This window comes from Hippocampus zosterae, chromosome 14 (assembly GCF_025434085.1).
Source record: "Hippocampus zosterae strain Florida chromosome 14, ASM2543408v3, whole genome shotgun sequence".
Classification (NCBI taxonomy): Eukaryota; Metazoa; Chordata; class Actinopteri; order Syngnathiformes; family Syngnathidae; genus Hippocampus; species Hippocampus zosterae.
The window spans coordinates 16,558,615-16,573,141 of NC_067464.1; the positions used below are offsets into that span (position 1 = coordinate 16,558,615).

A 14,527-nucleotide genomic window follows, 5' to 3' on the forward strand; every position below is an offset into this window, starting at 1 on the left:
CTCTGACATCGGTGGTATAGTGACCGAACAGCCCGTATCAGGGGGTTCGGTACCCCATACCCACGAAGCACCCCCCACAGAACTCCCCGAGGGACACGGTCAAACGCCTTCTCCAAGTCCACAAAACACATGTAGACTGGTTGGGCGAATTCCCACATACCCTCAAGGACCCTGCTAAGGGTGTAGAGCTGGTCCACTGTTCCACGGCCGGGACGAAAACCACACTGCTCCTCCTCAATCTGAGGCTCGACTTCCTGATGGACCCTCCTCTCCAGCACCCCTGAATAGACCTTACCAGGGAGGCTGAGGAGTGTGATCCCTCTGTAGTTGGAACACACCCTCCGGTCCCCCTTTTTAAAAAGAGGGACTACCACCCCGGTCTGCCAATCCAGAGGCACTCTCCCTGTTGTCCACGCGATGTTGCAGAGGCGTGTCAACCAGGACAGCCCCACAACATCCAGAGCCTTGAGGAACTCCGGGCGGATCTCATCCACCCCTGGGGCCTTGCCACCGAGGAGCTTTTTAACCACATCGGTGACTTCAACCACAGAGATAGGAGAGCCCACCTCAGAGTCCCCGGGCTCTGCTTCCTCCAAGGAAGGCGTGTTGGTGGAGTTGAGGAGGTCTTCGAAGTACTCTGCCCACCGGTTCACAACACCCCGAGTCGAAGTCAGCAGCGCCCCATCCCCACTGTACACAGTGTTAGTGGTGCACTGCTTCCCCCTCCTGAGACGTCGGATGGTGGACCAGAATTTCCTCGAAGCCGTCCGGAAGTCGACTTCCATGGCCTCACCGAACTCTTCCCACGCTCGGGTTTTTGCCTCGGCGACCACCGAAGCCGCGGCCCGCTTGGCCAATCGATACCCGTCAGCTGCCTCTTGGGTCCCACAGGCCATAAAGGCTCGATAGGACTCCTTCTTCAGCTTGACGGCATCCCTTACTGCTGGTGTCCACCAGCGAGTACGGGGGTTGCCGCCACGACAGGCACCAACCACCTTACGGCCACAACTCAGATTGGCCGCCTCAACAATAGAGGCACGGAACACGGTCCACTTGGGCTCAATGTCCCCCGCCTCCCCCGGAACATGGGAAAAGCTCTGTCGGAGGTGGGAGTTGAAACTCCTTCTGACAGGGGATTCCGCCAGACGCTCCCAACAAACCCTCACTATACGTTTGGGTCTGCCAGGATGGACCGGCATCTTCCCCCACCATCGGAGCCTACTCACCACCAGGTGGTGATCAGTTGACAGCTCCGCCCCTCTCTTCACCCGAGTGTCCAGAACATGCGGCCGCAAATCCGATGATACAACAACAAAGTCGATCATCGAACTGCGACCTAGGGTGTCCTGGTGCCAAGTGCAAGTCCCCAGCAGGAGTACTCTCCAGCACACCCTCCAAGGACTCCAAAAAGGGTGGGTATGCTGAGCTGCTGTTTGGTGCATATACACAAACAACAGTCAGGACCCGTCCACCCACCCGAAGGCGGAGGGAGGCAACCCTCTCGTCTACCGGTGTGAACCCCAATGTACAGGCACTGAGCCGGGGGGCAATGAGTATGCCCACACCTGCTCTGCGCCTCTCACCGTGAGCAACTCCAGAGTGGAAGAGAGTCCAGCCCCTCTCGAGAGAAATGGTACCAGAACCCAGGCTGTGTGTGGAGGCAAGTCCGACTATATCCAGTCGGAAATTCTCTGCCTCACACACCAGCTCGGGCTCCTTCCCTGCCAGAGAGGTGACATTCCATGTCCCAAGAGCTAGCTTCTGCAGCCGAGGATCGGACCGCCAGGGTCCCCGCCTTCGGCTGCCGCCCAGCTCACATTGCACCCGACCCCTTTGGCCCCTCTCATGGGTGGTGAGCCCATGGGAAGGGGGACCCACGTTGCCTCTTCGGGCTGTGCCCGGCCGGGCCCCATGGGTGTAGGCCCGGCCACCAGGCGCTTGCCAACGAGCCCCACCTCCAGGCCTGGCTCCAGAGGGGGGCCCCGGTGACCCGCGTCCGGGCAAGGGAAACCTTGGTCCATATATTTTGTTCATCATAAGGGGTCTTTGAGCCGTGCTTTGTCTGGCCCCTCACCTAGAACCTGTTTGCCATGGGTGACCCTGCCAGGGGCATAAAGCCCCAGACAACTTAGCTTCTAGGATCATTGGGACACACAAACCCCTCCACCACGGTAAGGTGACGACTCACGGAGGGGGCTTGAGTAATCATGATTAATTTTTTTAGTTCCTTTGAGTTAATTATGACATGCATTTTTAATTAGATTAAATACCTTAATTGTTTGACAGCTCTAGTTTTTATATACTGTATACAGTACAGGCATATACAAACACAGATGTACATAAAAGTACATGCAGCTTCAAATCCACGAACAGCTATTTTATCTAACCATTTTACTCAAGAAAAAAATAATTCAAAATTACAATTGAATAACTAAAGGGACCACTAGTTATTGCTTAAAAGTGTATAGCCATCGTGTTACTTAATAGTCTACTGATCTGCAGGAAAACTACTGGTATAAAACGACGTTTGACATAGAAGGTAAGTCACAGCAGGTCGTCAGTAAAACCCATGTGTAGTTCGAAGAAACATACAAAAAAGCAATGACAAAATGTTTTAGTCATTTTACCTGTGTGCAAACGATGTGTCACATGGGAACAAACACGTCCATCGTTAGCAGCGGGTCCCGCAATGATGACAGATCAGAGATCTGTTAGACTTTGAATCAAATTTTGAATAGTATCAGCGCTAAACTGGTCACTAACTCTTATTAAATAACTCAATTGCTAACTAAACGAGTCAGCAGAATATTGTGATCCACTGCATCAAATGCTGCAGTTAAGTCCAATAAAACCAGACACACGTGGTCTCCAGAGTCATTTGCCAGGAGGATGTCATTAGAAACGCGTAACAGGGCTGACTCCGTGCTATGCATCGTCTTGAAACCTGACTGGAAGACCTCCAAGATGTTATGTTCAAGAAAAGTTTCAACTGCATGTGCACCCCTTTTTTTATAATTTTGGAAATGAAAGGCAGTTTGGAAATGGGCCTTGTAACTTGACAGCACATCTGGATCAAGACCAGGTTTCTTGATCAAGGGTTGGACCACAGCATGTTTAAACTGTTGGGGAACTACACCAGAAGAGAGGCTGCTGTTGATGATATCCAAGACCGATGTGCCAACACTCGGGAGAACCTCCTGAAAGAAGTGTGGGGGAAGAGAGTCGCAAGGGGAGCCAGATGGCTTTGTCTGGCGAACTACATCCTCCAAAAGCGCCAAGGACACAGTTTCAAAGGAATTTAGTACAGCTGAACATGGAACATGGACAGAGGGGTCTTATCAATGAAAAACTGAAGGAATCTGTTGCACATCTCGGGTGAAGAATCCGAGCAAGTAGGCAGAGGGGGTTTGATTACAGAATCGTTTTAATCTATCGTTGTGACGGTTAGCTTGAATAAGGTCCGACAGATATTCTCTTTTGGCCTCTTATACTGTGAGCTGGTAGTTACGCCAGCAGTCTTTCCAATTTGATAAGAGACATGCAATTTGTCTTTCTTCCACTTGCGTTCAGCTTTGCGACACCCCTGCCTAGGTGTGCGGGTAATGTCGTTAAACCATAGCTCGGGTTTAGGTTTTGGGAGTACAGTTTTTGAAGGAGCTACCAAATCCAGGATGGCACGGCATGACGTGTTAAACCAAGAGGTGAGTTCCTCTGTGTTAGAGGAGGGTACGCAAAGGTTATTAAAGGCATCAGAGAAACGACTAGCAGTGCGAGGGTTAAAAATTTGCGTTTACAACTAGGAGCGGCAGATTTCACAGCAGCATGCGATAAAACTACGTCAAATAAAACTGCCATGTGATCAGAAATCCCATTTTCAAGGACTTCTAGATTTGACACCGGTAGACCTTGAGCAAGGACAAGGTCTAAAATATGTCCTTGTTCATGTGTCGGGCTGGTCACATACTGCACGAAATTAAAAGAGTTGATAAGTCTTAACAAGTCTTTTGCCAGCTGTTTTTTCGGACAGCACACATGGATACTAAAATCCCCCATTAGGAGGATATGATCATATCTCATGCTGATTTCCGCAAGAAAGGTTGAAAAGTCACTTAAAAAGTCTTTGTTGTATTTAGGAGGACGGTAAATGACAGCACAAAGCACCGGGAAAACACGACCAACTTCAAAGAAGGTTGGTTCAAAGCTGGTGGCCGATGTGGTGAATGTGCACTGTTTACATTTGAAATTGTTCTTAAAGATGCTCACCGTACCTCCATCACGGCCTGATGTCCTCGGGGTATCGAGGAAACCACAGTCAGGTGGCAACAATTCAAGCAAAGGGTTGTACTCACCAGTACCTGCCCAAGTCTCCGTCAGACACAGTGTAACCAAGTGAACTATACTTAGACTTTTGTAGTGAAGACTGCCTTGTTTAACAAAATGTAGCACTGTCACTTTAAGAGCCACGCTAGATGAAAACACGCGGGAACATATAGAGCGTGTGGGAATCAGACCAGGAAGCGAAGTAAGCTTGACATGCACGTGAAGGAGGGTAGTCGTTGAACTGTGCCTAATGCTTGTACCAACTTGATACACCCATGATCGTCGTTGAAACCCTGGTTATATTCAGAGCAAAATATCGTGGTTTGGAGTTTGAAATCTGCCGTTCGTGAGTGGTGCGAACAGCTGTATAGCGTAAGTGTTTTCGCAATGTTACAAGATGTAAATATGCTTTTTTGACTGTGAAATGATATGAACTGTGTATCTGTTCTTTAGAGGGGAGATAATTTGTGTCTTTCCACGTGTTTTGTATACACCCAACATGCCGGAAAGTGTAGAGTAAGTGTGTCCTCTCATCACATTGGATTGTAATGATTGCACTTTTAAGTTTCATGGATTGTTGGAGCTTGGAAATAATGTATTTTTATTTCTCTTTCCTTATCAAGTAAGCCACTGCTGTTGTTTATTATGGTGAAATTTTCCTTAATCTGTTAGATAAATTTCTTTGATCTCTTTTCCAACTCTTTTAAAATTCAGTTAACATCTTAGTCTTTCATCTTAATGCTGAACAATTTTTCATTGTTCAGTCGGGAATAAAGCCCACCTAAAAAGTTTTTTGTGTCCAGTCCAGTCTTTCCAAAGACCCGGCTACACAACTCGGGGTATCGAGGAAACCACAGTCAGGTGGCAACAATTCAAGCAAAGCGTTGTACTCACCAGTACTTGCCCAAGTCTCCGTCAGACACAGAAAATCCAAGTCATTGGAAAGGAAATACTCCCTCAGAATATGGGTCTTGTTCGTCAGCGACCGGGTGTTTAACGCGATCCTTGGGAGGGATTGCCTCTTCCGATCACCGAGCCCGGGGGAATTCCCTCAAAAGCTTTCGCTGGATTCCTCCCCGAGAAAGGCGTGGAGGGTAGAAATGCCGTGGCGCGTTGGGAGAGCCAACGACTGTTGGCAAGTACGAGGCGACGGGATCGAGGGCACACCATGCCGGAGCGATCGAAGTGTGTCTCAGATCCCGTTTTAGCTTCATGAGGTGACCGCTACGTTTGCCGCGACTGCGGCGGCGGCGCTTCTGTGAAGGGAGCTAGCGAACGCGGAAGAGATCAGCCGGCAGGTTAGACAAGAACGGAGGTAGCGTCTTTTCACCGCTGTCTTGCTAAAACGCGGCCCAATCTCTGACGTGTTGTTGAATCAATAACAATGATCAGTGATCATAAACCAACCTAGATGCTGTTAGGGAGGTAACAAGCATTGCAAAAAGTCAAAAACCCGAAATGGCAGGAGCGTCGCCGAACACAGTGCCGCACAAGCGGCCATCTTGGTCGAACTTCGAACTAGTGGGCAATATGGAATAAATACTCAAAGGGCTTGCCAGGCCCTTTGAGGAGCCTCGGCACGGGTACACCTTCTTCTGGAGTGGACGAGCTGTGGTGGAGAGAAGAATTCATGGTGGAGGGTTCTGCGTCAAGTCACGTCTAGTCAGGGATTACAACATCATCCTCGTAAGAACTTCTGAGAGACTCATGTCCATCACCCTACCTCTGTATCAATCCCAATCCCTTGTCATCATCAGCGCCTACGCACCTACCCTGGATGCCTCGGAGGAGGCGAAGGAGTCCTTCTATGCCGCGCTGCGTGGCCTGATCCTCCGCATCAACCCCCGGGATAAGCTTTTGGTTCTGGGGGATTTAAACGCGCAGGTGGGCCGGGACCATCAGCTTTGGGGAGGAATTCTTGGGAAGGAAGGTGTTGGCAACTGCAACGAAAATGGAGAACTACTCCTTGGTTTCTGCACAGAGACGGAGATGGTGATAACCAACACACTGTTTCGGATGGCCAACAAGCACAACACCACCTGGCAACATCCAAGATCGGGCCACTGGCACCTGATTGATTACGTCCTTACCCGAATCTGCGACCGATCGGACGTCCTGGTCACCAGGGCCATCCACTCCATGGATGACGGATGGTCCCATCACAGGCTGTTAGCCTCAAGACTTAGGCTGAAGATCGCGGCTGCGAAAAGAAGAAAAAAGATCCCCAAGAGGATACGTTTCAATGTTTGGCTGCTGAGGAATCCCGAAGTCCTCGAACAGTACCTGACGTCCCTAGCCGACAAACTGGACACTCAACCTCGGACCCTTCCTGCCACTGTCCACAAAGACTGGGAGCACTTGAAAACTGCGCTCCACAAATCCGCGGAAGAGGTCCTCGGTGTCCAGAAGAGGACCGATTGGTTTGCCAAAAACCTGGAAGAAATTGAGCCACTGATTTCAAGAAAGAGAGAGGCTCGCATTACATGGCAGAACTGCGTTTCCTCCAAGAGACTTGAAGAAGCCTACCGGGCGGCCAAGAGTGAAGTACAGAGAGAGATTCGGACGATCCAAAATCAATGGTGGGTCAACTTTGCCCAACAAATGCAGTGTTTCGCTGACCGTCATGATACCAGATCCTTCTTCGAAGCAATGAGGAAGATCATCAGTCCGGCTCACAATGCTCTAATGGCTGTGAAGGCAAAGGACGGCACAATCCTGCAGGAAAAGGAGGCTACTCACCAGCGATGGAAGGAGCATTTCATGGAGCTCCTGAACCGTCCGACATGCGCAATCGACGGCTTCCTCGATCCGGTCCCCCCATCTCTACACCCGCCTCCACACCGTCATCCTTCAATGCTGGGCCAAGGAGAAGGTGCGTGGGGAACTGAAGGACTCCGTCATCGTCACGATATTCAAGAAGGGCGACAAACTTGACTGTGGAAACTATCGTGGAATTTCCCTGCTGTCAACTGCTGGAAAACTCATCTGTCGTATACTGGCCGACCGACTCACCTGCCTCACTGAACGGGTTCTTCCGGAGTCCCAGGCGGGCTTCCATCCAGGAAGGGGAACCACAGACATGGTGTTCTGTGCCAGACAGCTCCTGGAGAAGTGCCGGGAGCAGCGGAGGGAGTTCCACGCCATCTTTTATGATCTGGCCAAAGCGTTTGATTCTGTGCCCCGAGCACTCTGGAAAGTGCTGGAACGTCAAGGCTGCCCCCCCCCCCCCAAATTCATATCCCTCATCCAGATGTTTCACGACAGCATGAAGGGTTGCGTCCTGACTCAGGGCGAAATGACTCCCCCATTGCCGGTCCGGACCGCAGTCAAACAGGGCTGCACGGTGGCGCCGACGTTGTTCTGCCTCTACATCGCCGCGCTCATCCACCACGTCACCCCTGTCCAGGAGCACGGAGTCAATCTGCGCTACCAAACTGAAGGGTCGCTCTTCAACCTCAGCCGTTTGAGGAGCAGGCGGGGGGCTATGTTGACGACCGTCAGCGAACTCCAGTACGCTGATGACAATGCTGCGGTCTCCAACTCTTCCAGGGGGCTCCAGCGGCACTCTCCCTGTTGTCCACGCGATGTTGCAGAGGCGTGTCAACCAGGACAGCCCCACAACATCCAGAGCCTTGAGGAACTCCGGGCGGATCTCATCCACCCCTGGGGCCTTGCCACCGAGGAGCTTTTTAACCACATCGGTGACTTCAACCACAGAGATAGGAGAGCCCACCTCAGAGTCCCCGGGCTCTGCTTCCTCCAAGGAAGGCGTGTTGGTGGAGTTGAGGAGGTCTTCGAAGTACTCTGCCCACCGGTTCACAACACCCCGAGTCGAAGTCAGCAGCGCCCCATCCCCACTGTACACAGTGTTAGTGGTGCACTGCTTCCCCCTCCTGAGACGTCGGATGGTGGACCAGAATTTCCTCGAAGCCGTCCGGAAGTCGACTTCCATGGCCTCACCGAACTCTTCCCACGCTCGGGTTTTTGCCTCGGCGACCACCGAAGCCGCGGCCCGCTTGGCCAATCGATACCCGTCAGCTGCCTCTTGGGTCCCACAGGCCATAAAGGCTCGATAGGACTCCTTCTTCAGCTTGACGGCATCCCTTACTGCTGGTGTCCACCAGCGAGTACGGGGGTTGCCGCCACGACAGGCACCAACCACCTTACGGCCACAACTCAGATTGGCCGCCTCAACAATAGAGGCACGGAACACGGTCCACTTGGGCTCAATGTCCCCCGCCTCCCCCGGAACATGGGAAAAGCTCTGTCGGAGGTGGGAGTTGAAACTCCTTCTGACAGGGGATTCCGCCAGACGCTCCCAACAAACCCTCACTATACGTTTGGGTCTGCCAGGATGGACCGGCATCTTCCCCCACCATCGGAGCCTACTCACCACCAGGTGGTGATCAGTTGACAGCTCCGCCCCTCTCTTCACCCGAGTGTCCAGAACATGCGGCCGCAAATCCGATGATACAACAACAAAGTCGATCATCGAACTGCGACCTAGGGTGTCCTGGTGCCAAGTGCACATATGGACACCCTTATGTTTGAACAAGGTGTTCGTTATGGACAATCCGTGACGAGCACAGAAGTCCAATAACAAAACACCACTCGGGTTCAGATCGGGGGGGGCCGTTCCTCCCAATCATGCCCCTCCAGGTCTCACTGTCATTGCCCACGTGAGCATTGAAGTCCCCCAGCAGAACAAGGGAGTCCCCAGCAGGAGTACTCTCCAGCACACCCTCCAAGGACTCCAAAAAGGGTGGGTATGCTGAGCTGCTGTTTGGTGCATATGCACAAACAACAGTCAGGACCCGTCCCCCCACCCGCAGGCGGAGGGAGGCAACCCTCTCGTCTACCGGTGTGAACCCCAATGTACAGGCACTGAGCCGGGGGGCAATGAGTATGCCCACACCTGCTCTGCGCCTCTCACCGTGAGCAACTCCAGAGTGGAAGAGAGTCCAGCCCCTCTCGAGAGAAATGGTACCAGAACCCAGGCTGTGTGTGGAGGCAAGTCCGACTATATCCAGTCGGAAATTCTCTGCCTCACACACCAGCTCGGGCTCCTTCCCTGCCAGAGAGGTGACATTCCATGTCCCAAGAGCTAGCTTCTGCAGCCGAGGATCGGACCGCCAGGGTTCCTTTGGGGAGGAATTCTTGGGAAGGAAGGTGTTGGCAACTGCAACGAAAATGGAGAACTACTCCTTGGTTTCTGCACAGAGACGGAGATGGTGATAACCAACACACTGTTTCGGATGGCCAACAAGCACAACACCACCTGGCAACATCCAAGATCGGGCCACTGGCACCTGATTGATTACGTCCTTACCCGAATCTGCGACCGATCGGACGTCCTGGTCACCAGGGCCATCCACTCCATGGATGACGGATGGTCCCATCACAGGCTGTTAGCCTCAAGACTTAGGCTGAAGATCGCGGCTGCGAAAAGAAGAAAAAAGATCCCCAAGAGGATACGTTTCAATGTTTGGCTGCTGAGGAATCCCGAAGTCCTCGAACAGTACCTGACGTCCCTAGCCGACAAACTGGACACTCAACCTCGGACCCTTCCTGCCACTGTCCACAAAGACTGGGAGCACTTGAAAACTGCGCTCCACAAATCCGCGGAAGAGGTCCTCGGTGTCCAGAAGAGGACCGATTGGTTTGCCAAAAACCTGGAAGAAATTGAGCCACTGATTTCAAGAAAGAGAGAGGCTCGCATTACATGGCAGAACTGCGTTTCCTCCAAGAGACTTGAAGAAGCCTACCGGGCGGCCAAGAGTGAAGTACAGAGAGAGATTCGGACGATCCAAAATCAATGGTGGGTCAACTTTGCCCAACAAATGCAGTGTTTCGCTGACCGTCATGATACCAGATCCTTCTTCGAAGCAATGAGGAAGATCATCAGTCCGGCTCACAATGCTCTAATGGCTGTGAAGGCAAAGGACGGCACAATCCTGCAGGAAAAGGAGGCTACTCACCAGCGATGGAAGGAGCATTTCATGGAGCTCCTGAACCGTCCGACATGCGCAATCGACGGCTTCCTCGATCCGGTCCCCCCATCTCTTCACCCGCCTCCACACCGTCATCCTTCAATGCTGGGCCAAGGAGAAGGTGCGTGGGGAACTGAAGGACTCCGTCATCGTCACGATATTCAAGAAGGGCGACAAACTTGACTGTGGAAACTATCGTGGAATTTCCCTGCTGTCAACTGCTGGAAAACTCATCTGTCGTATACTGGCCGACCGACTCACCTGCCTCACTGAACGGGTTCTTCCGGAGTCCCAGGCGGGCTTCCATCCAGGAAGGGGAACCACAGACATGGTGTTCTGTGCCAGACAGCTCCTGGAGAAGTGCCGGGAGCAGCGGAGGGAGTTCCACGCCATCTTTTATGATCTGGCCAAAGCGTTTGATTCTGTGCCCCGAGCACTCTGGAAAGTGCTGGAACGTCAAGGCTGCCCCCCCCCCCCCAAATTCATATCCCTCATCCAGATGTTTCACGACAGCATGAAGGGTTGCGTCCTGACTCAGGGCGAAATGACTCCCCCATTGCCGGTCCGGACCGCAGTCAAACAGGGCTGCACGGTGGCGCCGACGTTGTTCTGCCTCTACATCGCCGCGCTCATCCACCACGTCACCCCTGTCCAGGAGCACGGAGTCAATCTGCGCTACCAAACTGAAGGGTCGCTCTTCAACCTCAGCCGTTTGAGGAGCAGGCGGGGGGCTATGTTGACGACCGTCAGCGAACTCCAGTACGCTGATGACAATGCTGCGGTCTCCAACTCTTCCAGGGGGCTCCAGCTCATCGCGGACGGCTTCACCGCGGCGTACAGGACCTTTGGCCTCTCCGTCAACACCAAAAAGACAAAGACCGTCCACCTGAACCATCGTCCACCCCAAATCACCATTGACGACGGACCCATTGAGCAGGTCTCGGCGTTCCCTTACCTGGGCAGCATTATCCAGGAGGATGCCGGCCTCACGGAGGACCTCACTTACCGTATCCAGGCAGCCCACACAGCCTTTGGACCCCTCAGCCGTCGGGTATTCTAGAATCACGCCATTTCCACCAACACGAAGATCATGGTGTACAAGTCTATCGTCCGCTCGCTTCTCTATGGCACCGAATGTTGGACCCTCTATCGGACCAGCATCAAGAGGCTCGAGAGGGTCCACCAAGGACGACTCCTATCTCTCCTCAACGTTTCCTGGGACGAGTGACCAATAATGAGATTCTCACCCGGGCAGGCCTCACGAGCATCGAGGCCATGATCACCCTTGCCCAACTGCGGTGGGCCATGTGCAGCAGATGAGCGACGACTGTCTCTCGAAGCAGCTCCTCTACGCGGAGTTGCTGGAGAGGACCCGTCCTCGCGGTGGCCCGATAAGACGATTTAAAGACCAGCTAAAGGGTCACCTTCAGCGATGCCGGATTCCCCCGGCACAGTGGGCTGACCTGGCCGCGGATCGGGCGGCCTGGCGTGGGCTGTGCGGGGCGGGGTCCGGGTCCTCGAGACTTGACGCGGAGCTGCGGAGGAGGACCGGGGAGCGCGGAGGAAGGACAGGGCCCGGCAACCGCCCGGCCCCCTAACCCACTTCTGTCAATCCTGCGGGCGGGGCTTCCGGGGAAGACTGGGCCTCCACAGTCATCGGAGACACAAGCACCAGCAGTCCTGGGGGCCGAATCCTCGATAACGAGGGCCTTCACCGACCGCACGACAAAGATAATAGATGAGCCGGTTTGGGGACATCATCAACCAAGCCGCTGCTCCAATTGCAATGCGATATATTGTCCTGCTCTCCTAAATTCGCATCTACACCACAAATTATAGCATTCTGAACTGATTTAGCAACAACTGAAAATTCACATAATCATTTAGGGACAATATGTTGCAGAACTGTTGCATTATATGGTGCCGTATTCACTTTATTTAGTATAGCATACATATATAAAAATGGAAAGCTACTGTAGAGCTGTACCATAACCCTTTATCTCAGTGTTCATAATAAATAAACATCACCTCCAGATACATTGACTGGTAAAAATTGCTTGATTCCTTCTGTATACTGTAGATATTATGCAAATGTCAGTAAATAATTGTGAAAGCTCAGAATCAGGTTTTACAGGGTTAATTTTTTGCTGGGTGGAGCTCTTATCATGGAGCCAATAGGAGGTGTTCACTTCTGTCATTGTCCTGCCTCCTGATTAGCATTTAGCGTAACTAGTGTGACCAGTGAGCCATTAGTGTTTCACATGTTGTACTAGTGAACATTTTACCACCAATAGTTAACTCGTTAAATCAAAAGACCATTTAACTAGTTGACTTCACGAGTCGAACTAGTGAAGTCAAAATGTCTCACTCGTGGAACTAGTGGATATTTGGGGCATCACTGGTGAGCAAGTAACATTTTTGGACTCACTATCTATCACGACTTGAATATCAAGGCTTTAACAGTCTTAAACTAGTGCACAAAATTTCTTGAAATTCAACGAAAAGAAGACAGAGGTGATATTGTTTGGCCCCAGTGGCCCTTGTACATTCCATCCTGTGGACTTGGGCCCCCCTGTCTCCTTATCTTAAGTCAACAGTCTCAAACTTGGGCCTTAAACTGGACAGTGATTTTAAACTCGATCTGCAAATTGGTGCTGTTGTTAAATCCAGCTTCTTTCACCTAAGACAGCTGGCCAAAATAAAACCTCTCCTCTCATATGAACACTTTGAGACAGTAATTCATGCCTTTGTCACATCCCGGCTCGATTACTGCAATGCTCTTTACTTTGGAGTCAGCCAGTCCTTCATTAAGCGCCTTCAGCTGGTCGAGAATGCCGCTGCTCGCCTCTTGACTGGTACTCGTAAGAGGGAGCACATAACTCCTACTCTGGCATCCCTTCACTGGCTCCCCATTCATTTTAGAGTTATTTTCAAGATCCTCCTCTTTGTTTTCAAATCTCTGAATAATCTCGCGCCACCTTACCTCTCTGAGCTCATCCGCCCCTACACACCTGCCTCGGATCTGTGGACCAGACATTATTAGAGGTACCACAGACTCAACTGAGGCTCAGAGGGGATCGAGCCTTTTCTGTTGCTGGTCCCTCTCTCTGGAATGACCTCCCACTGAACATTCGGCAAGCCTCCTCACTGCCCATCTTCAAAACCCTCCTCAAAACTCACTTATATTCTTTGCCATTCGACTCAGCATTACTTAGTTTTGTTCTTGGTTTTACTGTTTGGTGCTTTCTACCACCTTTATTACCAATTTGTTTTACTGTTTATTGTGCATGTTAAATTGCGCCATGTACAGCACTTTGTATGCAGCGATGGCTGTTTGAAAGTGCTCTATAAATACTGTTGACTTGACTTGACTTTACTAGTCAATGTTTTATCCTCCACTATTTAACGAGTGGATATTTCAGCTTCCACTAGTTAACTAGTGCAGGAGGTCATAGGCCACTATTTAACATGTTAGAACAATGCACGTTCTAACGAGTGTAGAGATCGAACGAGTGTAACACACTTATGTCTGATATCAGGGATTTGGAATAAATGCTCAAATGGCTTGCCATAGGTCTCTTTCATCCTTATTTGTCTTAATTGACTAATCATAAACACGTCTGCTGCACAAGCTGAATCATTGGCCTGTGTGTGTGGCGGTGGTGGGGGGGACTTATAAGAACAAAAGCAGGTCTTTCAATCCTTTAATTGTCTAAACAACCTTAATTGACTAATCATAACCACGTCTGCTGCACACCGAGGGATTGCTGGCCTGCGTGTGTGTGTTAGTGCGCTCTGCTCAAGCGCAAAGGCCCACGTTGTTAGGGGGAGTGAAACCACCCTCTTTCAGAAAGGTTTGCTCCAGCAGCATGGGGAAGTGCGTGCACTTGTTTGTACGGCAGGCAGTTTTGAATACAGCGGCACATAACGATCTCGTTATTCTGCAACAAACATACAGAAACACACGTGGGGCATTTATATATATGTTAATTGGTCACTACTTCGCGGATTTTCGTTTATCGCGGGTGGTTTAGGTCCCCATTAACCGTGATAAACGAGGGATTACTGTGCTGCATTGTCCAGTTTCTGCACAAATCCAAGAATGATTCTCCTTCATCATGCTGGAGGGAAATGCCCAGCAAATGAGTTCAGTCAAGGTCTGCATGCTGTGAATAGATGGACACATTGAGCTGTTTTGTTTCATATCTGGGTAGACT

At 51.3% G+C, this 14,527-nt stretch overlaps 1 long non-coding RNA gene across 1 annotated transcript; it reads left to right on the plus strand.

The window, feature by feature from the left end:
- Positions 1–4,386: 4,386 nt before the first annotated feature.
- On the plus strand, positions 4,387–5,153 carry LOC127614547 (uncharacterized). The gene is made up of 2 exons (XR_007966589.1): positions 4,387–4,692; positions 4,774–5,153. It is a non-coding gene; the product is annotated as an uncharacterized LOC127614547 (long non-coding RNA).
- The last annotated feature ends 9,374 nt before the right edge of the window (positions 5,154–14,527 follow it).